This window comes from Hyperoodon ampullatus (assembly GCF_949752795.1).
Source record: "Hyperoodon ampullatus genome assembly, chromosome: 8".
NCBI lineage: Eukaryota > Metazoa > Chordata > Mammalia > Artiodactyla > Ziphiidae > Hyperoodon > Hyperoodon ampullatus.
Genome location: NC_136921.1, coordinates 47,528,252 through 47,554,696, shown reverse-complemented (window position 1 = coordinate 47,554,696; position 26,445 = coordinate 47,528,252).

The window sequence follows — 26,445 nt, the reverse complement described above, 5'->3', positions numbered from 1 at the left end:
CATTTCTTTATTTTTAAAAAATTTCTTACTAGTGATTTCTCAAAAAATCAAAATTCTTTTTATTAAATGACCATTACCCTTCTTTGCTCCCTGTGCTATACTGTAAATCCCTATTGCCTAGCAATTTTATGTGTAGTAGTTTGTATCTGTTAAGCCCATAAGCCCATACCCCTAATTTATTCCCCCCACCTCCCTTTCCCCTTTGGTAACCATACGTTTGTTTTCTATGTCTGTGAATCTGTTTCTGTTTTGTCTGTCAATTCATTTGTATTATTTTTTAGATTCCATATATAAGTGATACCATATAATATTTGTCTTTCTCTGTCTGATTTACTTCACTTAGTATGGTATTTTCTGCATCCACCCATGTGGCTGTAGATGGCAAAAATTCATTCTTTTTTATGGCTGAGTAATATTCATTGTGTATATGTACCACATCTTCGTAAACCAATTATCTGTTGATGGGCACGTGGTTTGTTTCCATGTCTTGGCTATTGTAAATAGTGCTGCTATGAATATCAAGGTGCATTTATTTTTCCAAATTAGAGTTTTCATCTCTTCCAGATATGAAAGTGGGATTGCAGGATCATCCCAAAAGTGGGATTGCAGGATCATATGGTAGCTCCATTTTTAGTTTTTTAAGGAACCTAAATACTGTTTTCCAGTGGCTGCACCAATTTACATTGCCACCAACATTGTAGGAGGGTTCCCCTTTCTCCACACTCTCTCCAGAATTTATTATTTGTAGACTTTTTAATGATGGCCATTCTGACTGGTGTGAGGTGATACCTCATTATGATTTGATTTGCCCTTTCTCTAATAACAATGTTGAGCATATCTTTTCATGTTCCTGTTGGTCATTTGTATGTCTTCTTTGGAGAAATGTCTGTTTAGGTCTTCTGCCCATTTTTTGATTGGGTTGTTTGTTTTTTTGATATTGAGCTGTATCAGCTATTTATATATTTTGGATTTTAATCCCTTGTTGGTCACATCATTTGCAAATATTTTCTCCCATTCCATGGGTTGTCTTTTAGTTTTGTTTAGGGTTTCCTTTTCTGTGCAAAAGCTTTTATTGATTGATTAGGTCTCATTTGTTTATTTTTTGCTTTTATTTCTTTTGCTTTGGGATACTGATCTAAGAAATTACTGCTATAATTTATGTCTGAGACTGTTTCACCTATGTTCTCCTCTAGGAGTTTTATGGTGTCATATCATATTTAGGTCTTTAAATCATTTTGAGTTTTTTTGGGTTTTTTTTTTTTTTGTATATGGTGTGAGGGAGTGTCCTAATTTGATTGATTTACATGTAGCTGTCTAGCTTTCACATGAGTTGTTAAAGAGACTGTCTTTTCTCCATTGTATATTCTTGCTTCCTTTGTCATAGATTAATTGACTGTCGGTGTGTGGGTTTATTTCTAGGCTCTCTATTCTGTTCCATTGATCTACATGTCTGTTTTTTTGCCAATGCCACACTATTTTGATTACCATGACTTTGTAGTATAGTCTAAAAACTGTGTGGGTTATGCCTTCAGCCTTGTTCTTTTTCCTCAGGATTGTGTTGGCAAATCTGAGTCTTTCATGGTATCATATAAATTTTAGGATTATTTGTTCTAGTTCTGTGAAAATTGTCATAGGTATTTTGATAGCGATTGCATTAGATGTGTAGACTGCTTTGGGTACTATGGCCATTTTAACTATATTAATTCTTCCAATCCAAGAGCATGGGACATCTTTCGATTTCTTGAATCATCTTTGATTTCCTTTATCAATGTTTTTTAGTACTTAACATATAAGTGTTTCACCTCCTTTGTTACTTTTATTCCTAGCTATTTTTTGGACACAATTTTAAATGGGATTTTTTTAAACTTTCTCCTTCTGATATTTCATTGTTAGTGTAAAGAAATGCAACAAAGTTCTGTGTATTAATCTTGTATTCTTCTAACTTGCTGAATTCATTTATTCTAACAGTTTTTGTATGGAGTCTATAAGGTTCTCTATATAGAGTACCATGTTATCTGCAAATAGAGACAGTTTTGCCTCAACCTTTACAATTTGGATACATTTTATTTCTTCTTCTTCTTTGATTGTTGTGGCTAGGACCTCCAATACTATGTTGAATAGAAGTGGTAAGAGTGGGCATCCTTGTCTTGTTCCTGAATTTAGTAGGAAGGCTTTCAGCTTTTCACTGTTGAGTATTGTCTGTGGGTTTGCCGTAAATGGCTTTTGTTATGTTGAAATATGTTCCCTCTATACCCACTTTGGTGAAAGTTTTTTATCATGAATGGATATTGAATTTTGTCAGATGCTTTTTCTGCATCTATTGAGATGATGATGTGGTTTTTGTTTTTCCTTTTGTTAATGTGGTGTATTACATTGATTGATTTGTGTATACTGAACCATTCTTGCAACCCTGGAATGAATCCAACTTGATCATGGTGTATGATCCTTTTTATGTATTGTTGAATTCAGTTTGCCAATATTTTGTTAAGGATTTTTGCATCTATATTTATCAAACATATTGGCCTGTAATTGTCTTTCTTTGTGTGTCTTTGTCTGGTTTTGGTGTCAGGATGATGGTGGATTCATTGAATGAATTTGAGTGTTCCCTCCTTTTCAGTATTTTGGAGTTGTTTGAGAAGAATAGGTATATTTTCTTCCTTATAGGTTTGGTAGATTTCCCCAGTGAAGCATCCAGTCCTGATCTTTTGTTTTCAGGGAGTTTTTAAATTACAGATTCTATTTCGCTTCTAGTGATTGGCCTGTTCAAATTATTGATATATTTCTCCTTGACTCAATTTTGGCTGGCCCTGTGTCTTTAGAAACTTGTCCATTTCTTGTACGTTGTCCAATTTGTTGTCATGTAACTGTTCATAGTATTCACTTATGATTTTTTTATATTTCTGTGGTATCAGTTGTTGTTTCTCCTATTTCATTTTTTATTTTGTTTACTTGAGTCCTCTCTCCTTGGTGAGCCTGCCTAGAGTTTTGTAAATTTTGTTTTATCTTTTCAAAAACCAAGTTCTTGATTTGGTTGATCTTTTCTATTTTTTTTTTTCATTGTTTTTTGAAAGTAAAAGAATTGGAAGAGATAATACTGTGCAAATATAAACCAAAAGGAAATTATATAATAACAGATACAGCAGACTTGAAAGCAAAAGCGTTACTAGAAATAAACAAGGGCACTTCATATCAACAAGTCCAATTTACCAGGAAGTGTCAAATTTGTATGCACTTCAAATTAATAGAGCAACAGATCTACAAGGAAAAAATAGACAAATTCACTATCATAATAGGAGATTTAACATGCTGCTCTCATTCACTGATAGAGGACAACTCTTTCAGAACCAGTAGACCCCCCAAAAAAAATTAGTAAGGATATAAAAAACTTAAATAACTTGAGCAGCAAATTTGATTCAACAAGCAGATATATAGTCCCTATACTCCAAAAATTTAAATTACAAATTATTTTCAAGCACATTTGGAACATTTTTAAAACTGACCATATTGTGCTTAAGGCAAATTTTAACAAATTTTGAAGTATTAAAATTATACAAAGTGTGTTTCTTGACTTGTAGTTAAGCTACAAATCAGTAACAAAAAAGTAACTAGAAGTTATGAAATACACTACTTCTAAGTAACCCCCCAAAAAACAAATCACAATTGGAGTTAAAAAATAATTTGAACTGAATGATAATAAAAATATTACATACCAAAACTTGGATATGACTAAAGGTGTGCTTACAGGAAAATGTATAGTCTTTTTTTTTTTTTTGAGGGTAACAATAGTGGGTTTTTGGGTTTTTTTTACTTTAAATTGTGCACATGTCTATAAACATAATAAATAGGTTTTCTCTATTTTTTTAATACAGCAGGTTCTTATTACTCATCAATTTTATACACATCAGTGTATACATGTCAATGCCAATTGCCCAATTAATCACACCACCACCACAACCTCTGCAGCTTCCCCACTTGGTGTCCATATGTTTGTTCTCTATATCTGTGTCTCAATTTCTGCCCTGCAAACTGGTTCATCTCTACCATTTTTCTAGGTTCCACATATATGTGTTAATATACGATATTTGTTTTTCTCTTTCTGACTTACTTCACTCCGTATGACAGTCTCTAGATCCATCCACGTCTCAACAAATGACCCAATTTTATTCCTTTTTATGGCTGAGTAATATTCCATTGTATAAATGTACCACATCTTCTTTATCCATTCATCCATCGATGGGCATTTAGGTTGCTTCCATGACCTGGCTATGGTAAACAGTGCTGCAATGAAAATTGGGATGCATGTGTCTTTTTGAATTGTGGTTTTCTCTGGGTATATGCCCAGTAGTGGAATTGCTGGATCATATGGTCATTCTATTTTTAGTTTTTTAAGGAACTTCCATACTGTTCTCCATAGTGGCTGTATCAGTTTACATTCCCACCAACAGTGCAAGAGGGTTCCCTTTTCTCCACACCCTCTCCAGCATTTGTTGTTTGTAGATTTTCTGATGATGCCCATTTTAACTGGTGTGAGGTGATACCTCATTGTAGCTTTGATTTACATTTCTCTAATAATTAGTGATGTTGAGCAGCTTTTCATGTGCTTCATGTCCATCTGTATGTCTTCTTTGGAGAAATGTCTATTTAGGTCTTCTGCCTATTTTTGGATTGGGTTGTTTTTTTAATATTGAGCTGCATGAGCTGTTATATATTTTGAAGATTGAACCTTCGTCCGTTGATTCAGACAAAAGGGTTGTCTTTTCGTCAGGTTTATTGTTTCCTTTGATGTGCAAAAGCTTTGAAGTTTCATTAGGTCACATTTGTTTATTTCTGTTTTTATTTCCATTACACTAGGAGGTGGATCAAAAAAGATCTTGCTGTAGTTTATGTCAGTGTGTTCTTCCTGTGTTTTCCTCTAAGAGTTTTACAATGTCCGGTCTTACATTTAAGTCTCTAATCCATTTTGAGTTTATTTTTGTGTGTGGTGTTAGGGAGTGCTCTAATTTCATTCTTTTACATGTAGCTGTCCAGTTTTCTCAGCACCACTTATTGAAGAGACTGTCTTTTCTCCATTGTATATCCTTGCCTCCTTTGTCATAGATTAGTTGACCATAGGTGCGTGGGTTTACCTCTGGTCTTTCTATCTTGTTCCATTAATCTATGTTTCTGTTTTTGTGCCAGTACCATGTTGTCTTGATTACTGTAGCTTTGTAGTATAGTCTGAAGTCAGGGAGTCTGATTCCTCCTTCTCCGTTTTTTTCCCTCAAGACTGCTTTGGCTATTCAGGGTCTTTTGTGTTTCCATACAAATTTTAAGATTTTTTGTTCTAGTTCTGTAAAAATTGCCATTGGTAATTTGATAGGGATTGCACTGAATCTGTAGATTGCTTTGGGTAGTATAGTCATTTTCACAATATTGATTCTTCCAATCAAGAACATCTGTTGGTATGATTTTTAATTTCTTTCATCAGTGTCTTATGGTCTTCTGCATACAGGTCTTTTGTCTCCCTAGGTAGATTTATTCCTGGGTATTTTATTCTTTATGTTGCAATGGTAAATGGGAATGTTTCCTTAATTTCTCTTTCAGATTTTTCATCATTAGTGTATGGGAATGAAAGAGATTTCTGTGCATTAATTTGTATCCTGCTACTTTACCGAATTCATTGATTAGCTATAGTAGTTTTCTGGTGGCATCTGTAGGATTCTCGATGTATAGTATCATGCCATCTGCAAACAGTGACAGTTTTACTTCTTCTTTTCCAATTTATATTCCTTTTGTTTCTTTTTCTTCTCTGATTGCTGAGGCTAGGACTTGTAAAACTATGTTGAATAATAGCGGTGAGAGTGGACATCCTTGTCTTGTTCCTGATCTTAGAGGAAATGCTTTCAGTTTTTCACCATTGAGAATGATGTTTGCTGTGGGTTTGTCACATATGGCCTTTATTATGTTGAGGTAGTTTCCCTTTATGCCCACTTTCTGGAGGGTTTTTTTCATAGATCGGTGTTGAATTTTGTCAAAAGTTTGTTCTGCATCTATTGAGATGATCATATGGTTTTTATTCTTCAGTTTGTTCATATGGTGTATCACATTGATAGATTTGCATATATTGAAGAATCCTTGTATCCCTGGGATAATCCCACTTGATCATTGTGTATGATCCTTTTAATGTGTTGTTGGATTCTGTTTGCTAGTATTTTGTTGAAGATTTTTGCATGTATATTCGTCGGTGATATTGGTCTGTAATTTTCTTTTTTGTAGTATCTTTGTCTGGTTTTGGTATCAGGGTGATGGTGGCCTCATAGAATGAGTTTGGGAGCGTTCCTTCCTCCACAATTTTTTGGAAGAGTGTGAGAAGGATGGGTGTTAGCTCTTCTCTTAATGTTTGATAGAATTCACCTGTGAAGCCATCTGGTCCTGGACTCTTCTTTGTTGGAAGATTTTTAATCACAGTTTCAATTTCATTACTTGTGATTGGTCTGTTCATATTTTCTATTTCTTCCTGGTTTAGTCCTGGAAGGTTATACCTTTCTAAGAATTTGTCCATTTCTTCCAGGTTGTCCATTTTATTGGCATAAAATTGCTTGTAGTAGTCTCTTAGGATGCTTTATATTTCTGTGGTGTCTGTTGTAACTTCTCCTTTTTCATTTGTAATTTTATTGATTTGAGTCCTCTCCTTCTTTTTCTTGAATAGTCTGGCTAATGGTTTATCAATTTTGTTTATCTTCTCAAAGTACCAGCTTTTAGTTTTGTTGATCTTTGCTATTGTTTTCTTTGTTCTATTTCATTTATTTCTGCTCTGATCTTTATGATTTATTTCCTTCTGCTAACTTTGGGTTTTGTTTATTCTTCTTTCTCTAGTTCCATTATGTGTAAGGTTAGATTATTTATTTGAGATATTTCTTGTTTCTTGAGGTAGGCTTGTATAGCTATAAACTTCCCTCTTAGAACTGCTTTTGCTGCATCCCATAGGTTTTGGATTGTCATATTTTCATTGTCATTTGTCTCTAGGTATTTTTTTATTTCCTCTTTGATTTCTTCAGTGATCTCTTGGTTATTTAGTAATGTAGTGTTTAGCCTCCATGTGTTTGTGTTTTTTACCTTTTTTCCCCTGTAATTCATTTCTAATCTCATAGTGTTGTGGTCAGAAAAGATTCTTGATGTGATTTCAATTTTCTTAAATTTACTGAGGCTTGATTTGTGACCCAGGATGTGATCTATCCTGGAGAATGTTCCATGCACACTTGAGAAAAAGTGTAATCTGCTGTTTTTGGATGGAATGTCCTATAAATATCAATTAAATTTATCTGATTTATTGTGTCATTTAAAGCTTCCACTTCCTTCTTTATTTTTATTTTGGATGATCTGTCCATTGTAAGTGAGGTGTTAAAGTCCCCCACTATTATTTTGTTACTGTCGATTTCCTCTTTTACAGCTGTTAGCAGTTGCCTTACATACTGTGGTGCTCCTATGCTGGGTCCATATATATTTATAATTGTTATAACTTCCTCTTGGATTGATCCCTTGATCATTATGTAGTGTCCTTCCTTGTCTCTTGCAACATTCTTTATTTTAAAGTCTATTTTATCTGATATGAGAATTGCTACTCCAGCTTTCTTTTGATTTCCATTTGCATGGAATATCTTTTTCCATCCCCTCACTTTCAGTCTCTGTGTGTCCCTAGGTCTGAAGTGTGTCTCTTATAGACAGCATATATATGGGTCTTGTTTTTTTATCCATTCAGCAAGCCTGTGCCTTTTGGTTGGAGCATTTAATCCTTTTGCGTTTAAGGTAATTATTGATATGTATGTTCCTATGACCATTTTTTTAAGCGTTTTGGGTTTGTTTTTGTAGGTCCTTTTCTTCTCTTGTGTTTCCCACTTAGGGAAGTTCCTTTAGCATTTGTTGTAGAGCTGGTTTTGTGGTGCTGAATTCTCTTAGCTTTTGCTTGTCTGTAAAGCTTTTCATTTCTCCATTGAATCTGAATTAGATCCTTGCCGGGTAGAGTAATCTTGGTTGTAGGTTCTTCCCTTTCATCACTTTAAGTATAACATGCCACTCCCTTCTAGCCTGTAGAGTTTCTGCTGAGAAATCAGCTGTTAACCTTATGGGAGTTCTCTTATATGTTATTTGTCATTTTTCCCTTGCTGCTTTCAATATTTTTTCTTTGTCTTTAATTTTTGCCAGTATGATTAGTATATGTCTCAAAATGTTTCCCCTTTTGTTTATCCTGTATGGGACTCGCTCTGCTTCCTGGACTTGGGTGGCTATTTCCTTTCCCATGTTAAGGAAGTTTTTGACTATAATCTCTTCAAATATTTTCTCGGGTCCTTTGTCTCTCTCTTCTCCTACTGGGACCCCTATAATGCGAATGTTGTTGTGTTAAATATTGTACCAGTGTTCTCTTAGGCTGTCTTCATTCCTTTTCATTCTTTTTTCTTTATTCTGTTCTGCAGCAGTGAATTCCTCCGTTCTGTCTTCCAGGTCACTTATCCGTTCTTCTGCCACAGTTACTCTGCTATTGATTCCTTCTAGTGTAGTTTTCATTTCAGTTATTGTATTGTTTGTCTCTATTTGTTCTTTAATTCTTCTAGGTCTTTGTTAAACATTTCTTGCATCTTCTCGATCTTTGCCTCCATTGTTTTTCTGAAGTCCTGGATCATCTTCACTATCATTATTCTGAATTCTTTTTCTGGAGGTGTGCCTACCTCCACTTCATTTAGTTGTTTTTCTGGGGTTTTATCTTGTTCTTTCATCTGGTACATAGCCCTCTGCCTTTTCATCTTGTCTTTCTGTGAATGTGGTTTTTGTTCCACAGGCTGCAGGATTGTAGTTCTTCTTGCTTCTGCTGTCTGCCTTCTAGTGGATGAGGCTATCTAAGAGGCTTGTGCAGGTTTCCTGATGGGAGGGACTGGTGGTGCGAAGAAGTTGACTGTTGCTTTGGTGGGCAGAGCTCAGTAATACTTTAATCCGCTTAACTGCTGATGGGTGGGGCTGGGTTCCCTCCCAGTTGGTTGTTTGGCCTGAGGCAACCTAACACTGGAGCCTACCTGGGCTCTTTGGTGTGGCTAATGGCAGACTCTGGTAAGGCTCACACCAAGGTGTACTTCCCAGAACTTCTGCTGCCAGTGTTCTTGTCCCCACAGTGAGCCACAGCCACCCCCCACCTCTGCAGGAGACCCTGTAACACTAGCAGGTAGGTCTGGCTCAGTCTCCTGTGGGTTCACTGCCCCTTCCCCTGGGTCCCGATGTGCACACTACTTTTTGTGTGCCCTCCAAGAGTGGAGTCTCTGTCCTCCAAGAGTGGAGTCTCTGTTTCCACCAGTCCTTTTGAAGTCCTGCAATCAAATCCCATTAGGCTTCAAAGCCTGATTCTCTAGGAATTCCTCCTCCCATTGCCAGACCCCCAGTTTGGGAAGCCTGACATGGGGCTCAGAACCTTCACTCCAGTGGGTGGACTTTTGTGGTATAAGTGTTCTCCAGTCTGTGAGTCATCCACCCAGCAGTTATGGGATTTTATTTTTCTGTGATTGCGCCCCTCCTACCATCTCTTTTTGGCTTCTCCTTTGTCTTTGGATGTGGGGTATCTTGTTTGGTGAGTTCCAGTATCTTCCTGTCAATGATTGTCCAGCAGCTAGTTGTGATTCTGGTGTTCTCACAAGAGGGAGTGAGAGCATGTCCTTCTACTCCGCCATCTTCGTTCAGGCTCGGGAAGAACCCTTTCTATTGTTTTTTATCTCTATTTTATTTATTTGCTCTCTGATCTTTATTATTTCTTTCCTTCTTCTGGCTTTGGGTTTGGTTTGTTGTTGTTCTTCTAATTCTTTTAGGTGGTAGGTTAGGTTGTTTACTTGAGGTTTTTCTCGTGTTATGAGGAAGGCCTGAATCATTATGAACTTCCCCCTTGGAACTGCTTTTGCTACATCCCATAGATTTTTTAAGGTTGTGTTTTCACTGTCATTTGTCTCAAGGTTTTTTCTGATTTCTTCTTTGATTTCATCATTGACCCATTGTTTTTTTTAGTAGCATGTTGTTTAGTCTCCATGTGTTTGTGTTTTTTTTTCCTGCTTTTCTTTCTGTGGTTGATTTCTATGTTCATAATGTTGTGATCAGAAAAATTCTTGAAATAATTTCTACCCTCTTGAATTTGTTGAGGCTTGTTTTTTGACCTAGTATGTGGTCTATTCTAGGGAATATTCCATGCACACTTAAAAAGAATGTGTATCCTGTTTTTGTTTGTTTGTTTGTTTGTTTTGTTTTGGATGTGGTGCCATATAGATATCAATTAAGTCCAGCTGGTCTGTTGTGTCATTTAAGATCTCTGTTGCCGTATTGATTTTCTGTCTGGAAGATCTGTCCATTGATGTGAGTGAGGTGTTAGAGTCTCCTACTATCATTGTATTCCTGTCAATTTCTCCCTTTATCTCTGTTAATATTTGTTTTATATATTTAGATGCTCCTATATTGGGTGCATATATGTTAATGAGCATAATATCCTCTTCTTGTATTGATCTCATTATCATTATATTATGTCCTTCTTTGTCTTTATGGACTTTGTTTTAAAGTCTATTTTGTCTGATATGAGTATTATTACCCCCACTTTGTCATTTCATTTGCATGAAATATTTTTCCATTCACTCCTCTGCAGTCTGTGTGTGTCTTTCACCCTGAAGTGAGATTCTTATAGGCAGCATATTGTAGGTACTTGTTTTTTTGTTTTTTTTAATTCAATCTGCCACTCTGTGTCTTTTGATCAGAGAATTTAGTCCATTGACATTTAAAGTAATTATTGATAGGTCTGTATTTATTTCCATTTTAAACCTTGTTTTCCAGTTGATTTTATAGTTCTTCTTTGTTCATTTCTTCTTTTTTTTTTTTCAATTTGTGGTTTGATGGTTTCTTTTGTATTGTGCTTGTGTTCCTTTCTTTTTGGTTTTTGTGAACCTTTTGTATTTTTGATTTGTGGTTACCCTGGTTTTCATGTATGTTGACACATAACTATATCTGCTTGCTTTAAACGGATAGTCATATAAGTTCAAACACATTCTAAAATATCTACATTTCTTTACTCTCCCCCCCACCACATTTTGTGATTTTGGTTTCCTATTTTACACCTTCATGTTTATCCTTTCGCTGTTATAATTCAAATACATTTTCAATCTCCTTCTCTTTCTTGTCTCCTTCTGGTACCCCTATTAAGCATAGGGTGACACACTTTCTATTATCCCACAGATGTTGTATGTTGCTTTCATATTTTTTCCTTTGTCTTTCTGTCTGTTGTTCTGATTGGGTGATTTCCATTATTCTATCTTCCAGATCACTTATTTGTTCTTCTGCATTATTTAGTCTGCTATTCATTGCTTCTAGATTGGTATTTATCTTGGCAGTTCAGCTGTCTAATTTTGTTTGGTTCATCTTTATAGTTTCTGGTTCCTTGTTACAAGTGCTCTGCATTCCTATCAATAATCTTTCTTAATTTCTTTAGCATTTTTATTACCTCTTTTTTGAACTTGGGGTCTAGTAGACTGGTTAAGTCTGTTTCATTATTTGTTCTTTCAGGGGATTTCTCTTGTTCTTTTAATTGGGAGTAGTTCCTCTGCTTTTTCGTTTTACTTAACTTTCTCTGTCTCTGTGAATTTAGGAGTAACAGTTATCTGCTGTGGTTTTTAAGGGCTGTTTTTATGTGAGAGCATCCTAATGTAGACTGTGTGAGTCCAATATTTTTTGTGTGAAAGCTGGTTTTGGTATAGATGCCAATCATGTCTTTCCTCAGAATGTGCTGGCCATTATCACCTAGATAGGTAGTATGATTGGTGTTGTGGTGTCCAGAGCTTGTGTTGTATGTTGAACAGGGCCTCCTCTTTGCTCTGTGGCTGTCACAACCCTGTCGGGGCTGGGATCTGCCCACAGTTGTTGGAGTAGACACCCTGAGCGTTGGGTTTGATAAGACTCCCTTGTCCTTGACTGTGTGCCCTGTCCTTCCTGCAAGTGTGGTCAGGCAGTAATTGCCAGCACCAGTCTCTCTCTGCCTTAGTTGCTAGCAAGCTGGCATGTGCACACTCCTCACAGGCAGAGTCCAGGCCCCTCCAGTCCCTCTAACCTCTCTATCCATCCCAGTGGATCTCCCAGCAGGCAAGGTGGCTCCCCAGGGTGAGGACCTGCCCATGTGTACCTTCCTTCCTTCAGAGATTCCCTCCCAGGAATTCCAGTCCCATTCTGATGCTTTTTTCCCCCTGTCCTACCAGGTTTGTGGAGATCTTTCTTGCAGCTTTGGCTGTATAACAGATCTTCTGCCAATTTCCAGTTGGTTTTCTGTGAGAATAGTTCCACATGTAGATGTATTTTTTTATGTGTTTGTGAGGGAAGGTGAGCTCCTCCTCTTCCTACTTTGCCATTCTTGATCCTCCCTCCTGGCTTGGGCCTTTCTATTCCTGTTGATATCAATCACTTGAAGTGAGCCATCCTAGAAGGGATGCAACCTTAGGCCAGGCAGATCTCTGCCTCTGAGGCAATCCTTGAAGGGACTGGTGACTGACAGCTGTCTCCCAACATACTTCTATGAAATCAGACAAAATGCTCCTCCTTGAAGAGGGATCATTCAATGCAGAAGGACTTGTCATATGTCATCACAACCATTTTTCATTGAATAAGAATCATCAAAATTAATGAACTAATGTGCTTTTACATAGCTGCTGGCAACTTAGTTATTGATATGATTTATCATAAGTGGGTGGAATCTTTTGCTAAGGTATGAATACATTATGTTAAATGCCACAAAAACACCTGTGTTATTCTTTGAAGTAAAATGTTTAAAAGCTTATTTTTCATGCTTTATACCTGATGAGTTGAAATTGGCTTGAGATTAATGATTTGTAGCAATGTACCATGGAGTAGGAGTAAAGATACTACATAGAATCAATAAACACTATAAATGGAATTGAAAATGGAAGATTAATATACACAAACATATGGGGTGATGGTAAACTATTAAAAAGAGTTATAATTATGTTGCATTTCATTTGTGTAATCAAAATTCCTGTGATTAACTTTTTATCTTCTCTACTTTTTCCAAAGGTAAGCCTTTTAATCTTCTAATTAGGATATTCTAAGCAGCTAAGCAAAGAAATAATTATTGGCAAGCAAAAAATAATTAAGGAATAGAGTATGTTTTAAAACTGTCATTTATTGAAGATTTATTTTCAATATGCATTCTTACTTCTGTGATAAAGTATATACTCAAACGCTGATGATTAAAAGTAATATTGATAATACTTATAGTAATTTTATGTAAATTAAAATGCCAAACAAGACTCTGCTTCCTTAAATGCTTGATTATTTAAAATATTTTATAGATGGTTATGCTAGAGAAGATCATTTTTAACAGGAGTGAATGCATCAGATGGTATAAATACGTGACATATTAAAAATCAGTATGCTATGGGAAAGAAACTTTGAAATAATGATCTGAAGTTCTAACAGAAATAATTTATACAAATATGCAAGCCTGAATACTGATGGTAGCAAATATAGAAAGCCATACTTGTCTCTTTTTTTCCTGACCTGAAGTCACTTTTTTTTTTTTTTTTTTTGCGGTATGCGGGCCTCTCACTGTTGCAGCCTCTCCCGTTGCGGAGCACAGGCTCCGGACGCGCAGGCTCAGCGGCCATGGCTCACGGGCCCAGCTGCTCCTCGGCATGTGGGATCCTCCTGGACTGGGGCACGAACCCTTGTCCCCTGTATCGGCAGGCGGACTCTCAACCACTGCACCACCAGGGAAGCCCCTGAAGTCACTTTTAAAGTCAAATAATCTTAGAATGGTGAAACTGTGCTGCTATCATGAGTTTAACTTCACATTTGTTTTCATCATCTCTTCTACCACAAGACTGATGTTTATGACTGAGTATAAGTGGCATAGATGGACAAAAAGTCTGATGTAGCTTTCTAACATATCTTCCTACCTCTAGTTTTTTTCCAATCTCCATTCTTTACTTAAATGGCTTGGAGTCATTTCAGTTTATTAATTTATTCCTTCATTCACACATTCATTTTTTTAACATTCTCTGTGCACCTGTACAGAGTGTCAGCTGTATGCTAGAGCTACACTGTCCTATGTAGCTATTTAAATTTAAGTTAGTCAATAAATAGATAAAATTAAGAATTCAGTTATGTAGCCACATGAGCCACAGTTCAAGTGCTCAGTGGCTACATGTGGCTAGGGAATATTGTATTGGTGAGCAAAGATACAGAACATTTCCATTACCATAAAAAGTTCTATTCAGTGCCTAGTAATGCATGGATAAAAGTTGAAATTGCTGCCTTGGAGTTCACTGATAATTTGAAGAAAATATGATACAGACATCTTTAAAGTACTGTTGGATAACAAAGAATAAGCACCTAAATGAATCTGGAGAGGGATACGAGATCAATAAAATGATGCCTGAATTGGAATTAGCTGGGTGCTGAGGGGTTGAGGAGAAGACATTCTAGGCACAGGGAACATTTTTTGCAATGCTCTTGGACAAGGCCTCCTCAAAAAATGTATGATACTTTAAAGGATGTGCAAATAATTTGAAATGGTTAGAATGTAAAGTGATCTTTGATGAGATTCTCTAAACAGATCTCATTTGCGTGTGTGTGTGTGCGTTTCATCTGTAAAAGAGGAATAAAAATACCAAACTCCTAAGGTTTTTAAATTTTAACTATTTTTAATATGTGAAGCATTTAGAAAAGCTCCTGGCACTAACAAGAACTTATAAATATTAACAATTAGTATTATTAGCATTATTATATTTTCATTATTATTTTAAAAGATTGGAAGTATGATCTAGGACTTATTACAGTGTTAGAATCAGAGGGTACACTTCTGATCAGAACACTGCACTCAGTGATATTTAGGAAAAGTATTAAACTGATAATGTTCTGACCCTTCTCTTCCCATTTTTGCATTCAAGTAGTGGGAAAAGCAAAGCACTGCTTCTAGAAATGCTGTGGGGAAGGGATGGGAAATTAGAAGCAATAAAGGAGGAATGAAAGTTAACTTCGAGTACATAGAGCCAGAATACTTCCTGATTTTTGCATGTGGGTTTCTAACTTTTAACTTAAAATTATTTTCTTTTTTTTGAACTTGGTAAGAAAAACATAGCAGAATTATGATGTTAAAAGAAAACTGTGCATCTCCTTTTTTTTTCCTGGCCCACCAGAATTGAGGTAAAAAAAAATAAACAAAAAAGAAAAAACTGCCAAGAATATCCTTAGACAACTGTTTTTATAAGAATTCCAGTTGACTTTTTCAGACTTGAAAGGTTTGGTGGCTGAGAGTCAACCAAGAATCAAGCATCTTAAATGTTTATTCAGATTGAACTTTTGAACCATCTTATGGTATTCTTTTACTACTACACAGTAATGATAGAAACCAATCCTTTTTTTTTTTTTTAGTAAGGTAAATATCATCATGTAGTTCATTTTTTTAAAACGAATTTACTTCTCTTTATAATTCTAAAATCATTTCATTTCATCAAGTTTTAAGGTGACCGATTTAATTAATTAAGCTATTTTGCTTAGTGATATAACTTCAATAATACATAAACTGTTCTTTCCTCAAGAAGCATTTCTTATAAATGTTGGTAGATTTTATTTATTTTTTTTTGGTAAGTAATTACAATGAAGTAGTTGGTTCTATTTTTGATTCATTGAAAATATGAGGGTTCTGATTTTATATACAAACTAATTTTAGAGAGTACAAAAAGCTTTGAATTTTCCTTTTGCCTAAATTGTTGGCAATAATTTTATATATCATACTATAGTTGAAGCTACCTTATCAATTATTCCAATCATATTCCCCTAGGTCACAACCCAGAAATTATAAGTCAGAATCTGCAGGAAATGGAAACTGGTCCTGTGCATTTTTTAAAAGTATCACAAGTAAAACTGATGGACAACCTTTTAGAGCAATAATTTTTAACCCCAAGACATTAATGTCATTTCTGGATGGTAGAAGGAACACTAAAAACTATTTTTATAAATATATAAGATAAAATTGAAAACAAAAATATTTATATACACCCTAATCTTAATGAATTTATATAATAAAATAATATATATTTCAGAATATAAATCTTAGGTGACAGTAGTACATGAGATGACTTATTACATTTGTCAAATGTCCTGTACTTATGATGAATAAGTTTGGATTTGAGACAAACAAGGCAATATTCAACTGAGGAGTGTTGACTTTTCAAGGTCTTAACATTTTAAAATAAATAGTTAATAAGTATAAATAAAAGTAATTGTGAATTTAAAACTTTAAAATACAGATTGATATAGATTTTTGTTATGTTGACTCGGTCTCTCGGAGCAGCATTGATTTAATTTTCCAAAACAATAAAATTAGAAAAGTTTTGAATAAAATAAATAACAAGCCACTCTCAATATATAGAGTAACTAGATTTCTGGAAAATTGAAAAATGTTAAAAAATGCTTTGTGTTTGCATCTAAAATTAAGTTACAGAATTATTTTCTCTGATTATTCATGTTTCATCTACACTTGAAAGTCCTGTGAGAAAATAGAAAATAATTTTGTGGGAATATCTTGAGCATTGAAACTTATATCCCTGCTACGGAATGATTAAGTGATAAGGTTAGGCCTCATATCATTTGTGTTAACTGAAAGGACTCCACAGATTTTCCAAAATGTCCCGTGGAGCCAGTACCACCCACTTTGAGATCTCTGTTTCTTTAAAGGTAACCTGGCTGTGGATTGTCATACTCTTTTTTTTCTAGTAACCAACACTAAAGTCAACGTTTTCTCTGGGATCCTTAGGAAGCTTTTGCTAATTTAGGATGTGTCAAACCAGATGACTGATCTCCAGATTGCAAATTACTCTAACTTGACACAGCCAGTATAGTATACACTATTAGAGCTCCATTCATATCCCTTTGGAACCTGCAATTCCTTTATATGTCAGTGATGTCCTTCTTTCTGCCTGAGAACTCTTTCTAGACTCATACACTTTACAGGCGGAAACTGACTTAGACTAGGTTCTTAGTGATTGTCACTCATTCATTGACAGAAGTGAATTGCAGGATAAATGTCCTAGCGCTCTTGAATCTTGGATCAGACAACTCGGGCATGTAGCAGAGGTGTCCCTCAAAACTGAGCTCCAGTTACCTTCAATGGTAACCTGACTAATTAAAGCACCTTTTATTACTTTTATTTTCATCCTTAGTTTACTTCCCACTCCTTTACTGATCCTTTCTACAGCTAACTTGCAATCAAGTATTTTTCTTGGAGTGCACATCTAGGGAACTCAAGGTGAAAGATGGGATTCTGGAATTAGATCACTTGCTGCCCAGATGTCAATGAAGACCCCCTTGCTGGTGGTAATGGAGGTGATAATAATCCATAGCATTCTGTACAACGCAATTACTAGCATGGATTAGGATATAACACAGGTGGAAGTCTAGCAGTGGTTTATGTAATAGCCCTAGTGCTTGAAAGAATGAATACCATGGTTTGTTATAGAGATTGTGTTGTTGGTGGTTATTAACATCACAGAAGTCCCAAGGAAGTAAGTAAAAGACATATATTAGCAAATCAAATAATTTAGAGTACAGTATGAAACCCAGAAAATGTGCTTGGCAGCACTTTAGAAAATTCTTACCTTCCATAGCTGGAGGTAAGTGTGTGTTGAAAATCAGTCTTAATTGTAAGAGGAATTTACCTCATAGGAAGCTTAACTTATAGCCATAACAGGTCTCTCATGTTGAAACCTGAGACCTGATAAGGAAAGAATGAGACCCTGAAGCCAGGGTATTTGGGTGGAGTCGCCAGAGATCTTTAAATGCCTAGATATCCCTGGACACTTAAAGCAGGCTGTGGAGATTCCATCCTTGTTAGAAGAACACAGCCTCATGCTACTTGGAGGTTATGGAAAGGCCTCACTGAAGTTAATGCCTTGAAAAATGATTCGTGGCTTCCTTTGATGTGTCTCCACCTCCACTTATTGCTTCTAGACCAATAAGTAGGGTCAAGTCTCACCAGAACTCAAGTGGAAAAGTACAGTTCCTGCTATGGAAAGAAGAATATACAACAAAGGACCTACAGGTCCAGGCTCATATGTACTGGCAGAAATCTGAAGAACATGCTAGAAAATGGATTTTGAGGATGTTAGACCAGGGAAGGTGAAACAAAGGCTGATAGGAAATTGTTCATACAGGAGCACTCATGCATCATTTAACATTTTAAAATGCATTAGGGCTTCCCTGGTGGCGCAGTGGTTGAGAGTCTGCCTGCCGATGCAGGGGACACGGGTTCATGCTCCAGTCCGGGAAGATCCCACATGCTGCGGAGCAGCTGGGCCCGTGAGCCATGGCTGCTGAGCCTGCGCGTCCGGAGCCTGTGCTCCGCAACGGGAGAGGCTGCAACAGTGAGAGGCCCGCGTACCGCAAAAAAAAAAAAAAAAAAAAAAAAAAAAGCATTAAGAATACTGGAGATAGGCATAATATGTTTCAAGAAATTGTTCCTTGAAGCTTAGACACACCAAGTAAATGAGGCAGAAGTGTCAGAACTACTTATGCAGAGCACTGAGAAAGCAGGCAGAAGGCTCAGAAAAGTGAGTGTGTTAAAATAGATTTGTTATATAAGACCAGAAAAACCACCAGCTGCCAATGTACTAGAAAGGCACAAGGAACAATCTCTTCCCTGGAGAAATAAAATTAAGTTAATAGAGTGACATCATCTTCATTGAGAAAGTCAGTAACATCTATCTGCTGTACCCTCTATTTTAAAAAGTGTATTAATGGAAATAAAATCAGGAATTAATCTATTTGTTGAGATAATGATGTAAATTAATGAATACGTCACTGTTATTTAAGAATAAAATATGAAAATGTCAGAAATGTTCTTGGAACAACATTTTAAATCTGTATCAGTGAAGTTATTTATTGATCCTAAATAATAAAACTAAGAGTATGAACATTCAGTTAGGTCAAACTAAATATTTTAAAAGATGTAAGTCAATTATCTAAAAATACATAATGCATTAGGACATATTTTCAGAAAAATTAAAGCTGTCTAAGAAGCAAAAATTATGAATTATAACTAAAGAGATTGGAGAATATTTTCCAATAATTATTAACTAAAGATAAATTAATTTTTGCAAAACAGATTTCATCCATGTTCATATATCTATAGATCACTACACATTCAACATACACTTTTAAGTTTTCTAGGTGAATTATAGATATCAATAATGTTTCATGCAAAGTTTTACACATAAGTTTTTTTATTAATCCAATAAGAAATTATTAATTACCATTTGATCTGTTTTTTTAATTCAGTGATACTTGTTTACATTTATTGAATGTTTACCATATGCCAGGCTCTTTGTCAACTTTTACATCGATTTCCTTATTTAATCCTCACACTAACCCAGTGACATAGGCATTATTATTATGTTAAAAAATTTAGAAACAGAAAATGAGACTAAGAAGGATGAAGTAATTTGCTTAAGATCATATAGGAGCTAGTGACTAAACTGGGAGTTGAATTTATAAATCTGACTCCAGTATCAGTACATTTAGCTATTCTGATGGTTATAAAAGTACATAATCAATGACATAATAACTACGTATATATTACACTTTCCAAATCACTGCAGTATAAAAATTATTCAAACAACAATTTTGTATGGTTTATATGCTAGATTTTTTCCACTTCTGTTTCACATCACATAAATTTGACTTTCAGAGTAACAAATAAATCAAACAACAAACAGGAACCCAGAGGACCACTGGCACAACAGTTGAGTCTTCCCTTTCCTATAGGCCCACAATCAAAATCCTTAGGTCCTTTCTTTGCTTTTCCACTTCTCAATTCTCATTGAAATCACTGTAGTTTGGGCTTTTTTATCTGCCACCAACTTCCTTTAACAGACTCCTACTATTTCTCTTGCATCAATCAACCATATCTATGAGAGTTAAGCAATAACAACAAAAACAACAACAAAACACTGCTATCCCATGACACTCCTATGCTTGTAAACCTCATGGGCTTCTGAAACACATGCCTACTTCTCAGCCTGCTATGAGGGCCTGGAGATTTCCCTCCCCTAGTTCCCACCATGTCCCAACTCACTCTCTGCCTGGGCACTGGATGTTTGCTCCTTTCCTCTGCTATGGGTTTGCTAAAGGCATTTGTCCCACCTGGAATGTGCCCCTCTTTTCTAAGTGTATGTAAATTTTACCCTTTCTTCAACTCTTGATTCAACCTCTCCCCACAAAGAGTCGTCATTTCATGTTAAGCTATAGACATTTTTTTTCATTAATTATGCTTACAATAACATTTTATTTAGGTTATTACTTCAGTCAAATGATTACAGATTCTTAGAAATGGAAGGAAACTGAGAGATTATTTAGTTCCTTACATGTTTAAGATGAGGGAACTACCATTGTAAAGCAATTATACTCCAATAAAGATGTTTAAAAAAAAAAAAAAAGATGAGGGAACTGAGGTGCTCAGAATAGCACTACTTAGGTTTATATTTTAACACACCGCTTTCTTATTTCCAAATACATACCTTTTTTGTTTTTACTCTCTGGGCAAATAATAGTTACCAAATAGTTACTGACTGATCTGTGTTTGCACAACATAAACTTAATTTTTTCCTTGGCTAGTGTGTATTAGAGTTATATTGGAGGGCTTGCAAGCTCACAGTTTGTTGGGCCCTATTCCCCAAATTTCCATTTCTGTAAGTTTGTGGTAGAGTCTGAGAATTTGTCTTTTAAACAAATTCCCAAGTGATGTTGAAGTTGCTGATGCAGGGGTCAGGCTTTGAGAACAACTGGCTTAGACTATTAACTGACAAATATAACAGCTTATCATAAAAAAGCATAATACCTCTGTCTTAGGTATTTCTTTTCTTTATATTTTTAAATTTAATATACTTTTGTATAATAGCAGGAGGAAAAATACAAAACATTTGCTTTATGTTATTTTGATTTTAGATTTACCTGACTCATCATATATAAAACTTTTTTTTCTTTTGAAAATTACTAGATCAATGGATTTATATGCACTATTTTTGTAATCTTGATAATTGAGGTGTTCTTTTTTATTTACATTAGCAATAAAAAAAGTTTTATTCAATTTTAATAAAATATTCTCTTCCTAGGTTAAAAAAAGGAGAATAAAAAAGAATGTCTAGATAAAGGGCATTTATCAGAACCATTTACCAATTCGTTCTTCATTCCTCACTACTGAGAGAAATCTGCCAATAGAATGGAATATCATATCTCTCAAGACTTTCTCAGATTTACAAAGGCCAGTCACAGCAATGCATAAATGAATGGTCTAGCAGAAAGGACCTCAAATCATATTAAGAGAATGACTATCCCTGGAATTTTTCATGGCTAATGTACCAAATTCATAATACTTTTGTCACCTATTCTTATTAAAATTAATACATAGAAAATGTGAAATCCCTGTACATCTCTAAAGAAAACTATTCATCCTTAAACAGCAAAGTTATTAGGCAGTTATACATGCATTCTAGCACTATTCCTAGAAAATCTGTATCTGACATCTGTTATTTATGATTATTTTTATTTTCTACATATGTTCAGATTGCTTTAGATGTACCATTGTAAATATAACCAAAGGTTTTTATCTCAATAGCACTTCTTGGACCAAATAATGTTTGACAAGGAAGCTGGCAAATTCAGATCCTGCATCTGCACAAGCACTGGAGGTATGAGATTCATTCATCTATACATTTTATACCTAACACATGCTTAACAATAGAATAGGAAGAAAAATATTTAAAGAAAATGTAAGAAATTTATATATAGTGTATACCTTAATTTCATTATTAAGTCAATTCGAAGCTTCTGTACAAACATCTGTTGATTGCCAGCTCCCAGAATACCAATGAAACAACCTATTGAAAAGTAAAGCTGAGATTATTGCTTATCATAGTAAAGAAGAATACTACCTTAATAAAATCTTAGTATCATATCAGGGAAGGAAGTACAAAGACTAGATACTGAGATTTTGAAGTTTCTTCTAAGGCAGGTCTTTCAAACATAGAGACTTGGCTAGGATTGGGTAAGGATCATGACATAATAGTTTAACATTGGTGGACATAGGAGGGTAAAGATACTGAGGCAAGGAGTCCATAGAGTCCTGGAGTGTAAGTTGTTGTTTGTTGCTTTCTATTGGAGAGTTTATGGATCTTTCAGGAAATTCCTGGTCTAAACAGTAAAGTAACTTACCTTTTTATCTTCCTGGACAAATGTTTTCTGGAATTGTAAAGTTAAATTGGTGAAGATAATGGAACACTAAAGTCATGTTAATCTAGAGTATGCTGTGTAATTGTTTTGATTCTCAAATCACTGTTAAATGAAGGATGACACTCCATCTCTGCAGAATATTGCGTCTTAACTGGTACTTCAACTGTGCCTTCTATGAGTCTGTCTGCCTCTGGTGCAGGATACAATATGAATAGAGGATCCCATGGTCATGGGCTCATTCCTATATTGCTTTTGTTTTATGATGTGGGTCCTTTGGTCAAATGATATTTTCTGTGAGATTCCAAGTCTGTAGATCAGACGTCATGTAATCACTCATGGTTAGTAGTGCTTGCTGACACTCTGGACAGAAAAGGCACCTTCATATTAGGGGGGCGTAACTATTCTCGTTAGGACAAATCACTGGCCCTTCCAAGATGAAAGGAGACTTATGTAACTGACTTGCACCCAAGTAACCAAGTTGGTCTATGCAAGGAATGGTGCCATATTTAGGGCTCAGTGCTGGTTTCTGTTACTGGAAGATTCGGCATTCAGAGGCACCTTAGTTAAATCACCTTTTCTAAGTAGGAGCCCATGCTGTTAAGCCCATGTGTAGCATCAATCTCTGTCAATGTGGTCAGTCTGTACACGTACTGATTGTGCCAGTTCCATGGTGACTGATGGATGAAGCTTGGGTAACATCAACTGGCCAAGCTTTCTTGTTTATTTGGTTATTCAGTGCCTCTTTCACAATGAATATGTTCTGGTAAATGTTAACATGTGATATAGAAATCTTCACACTCTATGTCTACAACCACACACTTCTACCCAAGAATTCTTTGTCCCTAATTTTCCATTCCCTTTTCTTCCAGACCACTCACAAAACAGTCAGGCCATTGATGACTGCCCACAAATTTACATATTCACCTCAAATCACTTCTTCTATACTAAGTGGATGACCAGATACACTACAACTCTTTCTACTGTCCATCAAGGTCACCATGTGACTATAATGCAGTTGCCATCCATTTTTGTCTTGCATGGATGCAAGAAAACATATATGTGAACCAAGTTTGGGCTTTTTCATCCTCCTTTAGCTGGTTATACAGAACCCCCTTATGACTATAGGTTATAACAAAAGAAAGGACTCTGTGTAAATATAGTGCATGATATGGGAATTCTGGCCATCTGCTCATGCAGTTTATTTGTGCCTTCTGGTCCTACCCAGACTCTATCTCACATACCCTGCTGTTGAGCCTCTTCAGTTTTTTGACTTAGGAGAAAACCAAATGCAGCTCACAAAGGGCATTTCTGGAAACACAGTTAAGTGTTTTGTCTCTACTAAGACTTAGTAACAGGCCAGGAGCTGTTTTTCAGAAAATATATTCCCCACTATGAATGACATAATCTTGCTCTAAACCCCCAGGAGTCTGCACTGTAATTCTCCCACTGAGGTTTTCTATCAAAATACACAGCATCTTTTCCCACCACTGACATATCCATCACCTTAGGTCTGGTAGATTGTATGGCCCTAGCAGCAGGACTGCGTGCATGGGAGCTTTGACCTGTTGCTGAGCCCTTTTCTACTCCAGGCCTAACTCAAGTTTGGCAGATTTGCATTTCATCCAATATTTCTAGGTGTGGAACATGTCACCTCCACAACAAAAAGAGGCCTACAAGGTGCTATGCTTCTTTTTTAATGGTAGATGATGTAACATAACCATCAAATATTTGGCATTGAAAATGGCTAAAGAACATCATCAGTGGCATCAGGAATTGTGAGTTTTTAAAATTTTTGTAAGGACAAAGATTGGCAAGAAATAGAGAGAGGACATCCTGTACATGAGTTCAGGATCAACACTTCCAGAATTTATGAAATGTTATTCTAAGTGTTCTAAGTGCGGGCACATTTGGTGCCATGTATCATGTGTAGTATGTTATGGAGTGGGGCCCAAAGATTTATCAAAGTAATTTCTATCCATTTGTAAAATTAGATATGAAAGCCTCAGCTAGTTCTGATATTAGACCTGATTCCTCAGAGATGAGGGGTGGGTGTGTTTGTGCGTGTGTGTGTGTGTGTATGTGTGTGAGAGAGAGAGAGAGAGAGACAGAAAGAGAGATACAGGTTTTTAGCAGAAAATAGTGTCTGTTTTATAAGGAAGACAATAGTTCTGTGGGCAGCAGAAACTAAGTAGGAAATCCCATTCAGAAAGAAAAACATAGTTTACTCTTGGCTTTTGTTGCTCATGATTTTCTTTTTTAATCCCCTGCCTCTTCCTAGCCCTATTATTCACTAACATCTGGCCACTAATATTCTCAAATATAGAAAGAGCACATATTATTACCTTTGACTTTCTCATCCTCTTAAACATCTGAGCAGTAAATATGGCATGGTATTAAGCCACTGCTGTAGGAAAGGAATTGACTCAGTCTCTCCCAATTACAGCATAGATATCTGGCTGTATACCACTGCATTCATTTCCTATAGCCACTTTAACAAATTACTACAAACTTAGTGGCTAAAAACAACAAAAACTTAATCTATTACTCTGGAAGTCAGAATCGAAAATCAATCTCACTGGTCTAAAGTCTAGGTGTCAGTGGAGTGGTTTGTCTTTGAGATTCTGGGTGACAATCTGTTTCCTTGCCTTTGCAAGGTTGCCTATTTTCCCTGGTTTATGACTCCGTATGTGGCAAAGACATGGATATATTTAGGGGTAATTATTCATCCTACTACAACCAGTTATGAGCAAAATTGTTCAAGAGCTCCTTCATTTACCTCTATTCCAGTCTCTGCTCATAATAATTGATTCATCTGTAACCATCTCTTTAGATTGGGAGAGATGCTTTCCAATTAAACACAGCCCTATAAATCAAAAGTAGGAAAACATATGCAAAATGTTGGATAAGTATCCAGTGTTGGATATTATGAATGGAAGAACATTTTAGAGGTTTCATCCTTAGTTACTTTTTTAATTCATTGACTTTAAGAGGGTGATATGAAGAAAGGAAATAACAGTGACTAGTTAGGAGTCATTTTCCTCAAGTGATGAAGTAAATTTCAGTTATTATGAGCATCCAAATTAGTAGCTAAAGATAAAATGTTCCATGTCTTCTTTCTATTATTAATCAATTTTCTGACTAATAATAATTTTATTTGTCCTTCATAATGTTCTCTAATAGTACATGAAAGTGTATATTGTGCTAAGTATAGAAAGATTATACTAGAGTAAAATACAGATAAGTCAGACAATTTAAGATTAGCGTACTAAATTCCTCTAGGATTTGAAATAGCATTAAATTTATATTCAAAGTATTATTCATATTTTAAGATTGCAGAACTATAATACCTTCTTATTTATACCTTTAATGTTTTCAAGATTGCTAATACATGGTCCATTAACAGAAACAAAGTGGTAAAAAACAGCATTGAAAAAAAGGCAAAATATAAAACCTGGCTATTTTAGTATACTGAATGAATGAATATCAGTACAAAGGAATTTACGTCACTTTAATGTGAACAAAAGGAAAGGTAATATATATGTATATATGCCTTTATTTATTTCCTTTTTAGAATTGTAACTTGAATATTTAAGAAGCATTGTTTCACTTACTGGCAAACACTAATATGCTAAAGTTCATAGAATGCATCATTTCATTTCATAGTGACCTGGTATTATTCTGTAATTTACCATGGTAAAGATTGCTAGATGATTACCAGATCCATTTCCTTGCTAAGTTATGCACAAATTGAGCTATTTTTCCTAACTTTCCTTTTGGTTAGGCATAGTCAAATGACTCAGTTCTAGCCAATGGAATGTGAACAAAGGTATATAACTTCCGGCAGAGGTATATCACTTCCAAGCCTTCTACATGGGATTCTTTATCCACTTTCCTCCTTAGTTGGCCTCATGCAGATGGGCACAATGATCTTGGAAGCCATATGTTGATGATGGTACAGCAGCAAGATAGGAAGAATATGTGTCCTATCTTAGAGAAAAGCCATTCACAATCAGAACTTTAGGAAAGCAAGAAATAAGCTACTGTCTTATTTATTAAGCCATCATACACTTGTTTGTCACTGAAGTAGTATTACACTAAATGGAATAATTTGCAATTATTTGCTTGAAATAAGAAACAATACACAAAAAATAAGTATGTCTGTTA